This window comes from Rhineura floridana, chromosome 14 (assembly GCF_030035675.1).
Source record: "Rhineura floridana isolate rRhiFlo1 chromosome 14, rRhiFlo1.hap2, whole genome shotgun sequence".
Taxonomy (NCBI): domain Eukaryota; kingdom Metazoa; phylum Chordata; class Lepidosauria; order Squamata; family Rhineuridae; genus Rhineura; species Rhineura floridana.
The window spans coordinates 31,645,921-31,647,756 of NC_084493.1; the positions used below are offsets into that span (position 1 = coordinate 31,645,921).

General features: G+C 42.6%; 1 pseudogene; it reads left to right on the forward strand.

Moving 5' to 3' along the window:
• Window positions 1-325: 325 nt before the first annotated feature.
• Window positions 326-453, forward strand: LOC133370110 (5S ribosomal RNA; annotated as a pseudogene).
• The last annotated feature ends 1,383 nt before the right edge of the window (window positions 454-1,836 follow it).

Here is a 1,836-nt window from a genome sequence, read left to right on the forward strand (position 1 = left end):
AATCCCTCGCTCTTAATTTTCTAGCAGCTAAAACAAATTGTGATGTCAGCTTCACTAGTTCTTGTGCACAAAATGAAATGCTGACCTTTAATGTTCTTCATAGCTTCTGACCCAGGTACTTGTAGGATCACCTACCTCATAGGTAGCCAATCCTCCATATGTTGGACTAGAACGCTCACCAGCCTCAGCCAGCATCGTAGAAATCATCACCAGCCATAATACAGAGATCTTTTTATTTTCCTTGACTGTTTAAAATCCAAAGCATTTTTAGTTGTGAGACTGTTTTCCCCTCACTCTTATTTTATGTTCTTTTAATACAGAGTTTGCCTATGGCCATACTACCCTATGGCCATACTACACACCCAATCTCGTCTGACCTCAGAAGCTAAGCAGGGTCAAGCCTGGTTAGTACTTGGATGGGAGACTGCCTGGGAATACCAGGTGCAGTAGGCTTAGAGACACCATGGCAACATGGCCAGTCCAGCGAAGTTGATGTTGGAGGATCATTATTTCAACGCTGGTGGTCTTTGCTTCTTCCAATACGCTAACATTAGTCCGCCTAACTTCCCAAGTAATTTGCAGAATTTTCCAGAAGCAGCGTTGGTGGAATCTTTCAAGAAGTTGGGAGTGGTGTTTATAGATGGTCCATGTTTCACAGGCGTACAGTAAGGTTAGTAGTAGAATGGCTTTGTAAATAAGCATTTTGGTCTCCCTGAGAATATCCCGATCCTCGAACACTCTGTGCTTCATTCGGGAGAATGCGACACTCGCAGAGCTCAGATGATGCTGAATTTCAGCATCGATGTCAGCTTTTACAGAGAGATGGCTGCCAAGATAGGAAAAGTGGTCGACATTCTCCAGCGTCGCACCATTAAGCTGGATTGATGGTGCTATGGAGGGATTGGTTCGCACTTGCTGATGAAGCACTTTCATTTTTTTGATCTTAAGTGAGAGGCCAAGCTTCTCATATGCTTCTGCAAAGACATTTAGAATAGTTTGAACATCTTTCTCTGAATGTGCGGAGACTACATTATCATCGGCATATTGAAGTTCTATGACAGAGGTTGACGTTACCTTACTTTTTGCTTTCAGCCTACTGAGATTAAAAAGCTTTCCATCTGTTCGATATGTGATTTCCACGCTAGTGGGAAGTTTCCCCTCAACAAGGTCTAGAATCAATAGCAAATAAGGTTGGAGCAATTACACATCCCTGTTTGACACCTGATCCCACTTTGAATGGATCACTTTGAGAGCCATTGTTATCCAAAATTGTTGCCGTCATGTTGTCATGGAGGAGTCACAAAATATTCACAAATTTATCAGGGCATCCAATTTTCAGAAGGATGATCCAGAGAGCAGTTCGATTTACAGTATCAAAGGCTTTAGTCAGATCAATAAATGCCATATACAGAGGTTGGTTTTGCTCCCTGCATTTTTCTTGAAGCTGTCGTGCAGTGAAGATCATGTCCACAGTCCCCCTGGAAGGGCGGAAACCATTTTGGGATTCAGGGAGGATGTCTTCTGAGATAGGTAGGAGACAATTTGTGAGGATCCTTGCAAGGATTTTACCTGCGGTAGCGAGGTAAGAGATGCCTCAGTAGTTCCCACAATCTGTTCTATCACCCTTCTTGTAAAGAGTGATTATTATGGCATCCCTAAAGTCTTCCGGGATCTTCTCCCTCATCCAGATTTTTTCGATGAGCTTATGAAGTTGTTGTGTAAATTCAGGCCCACCTTCTTTAAAAACTTCAGCAGGAATCCCATCAGGTCCACTAGCTTTGTTGTTCTTCATTTGATTAATGGTGTTACTGACTTCATCCAAATTAGAGGATACTG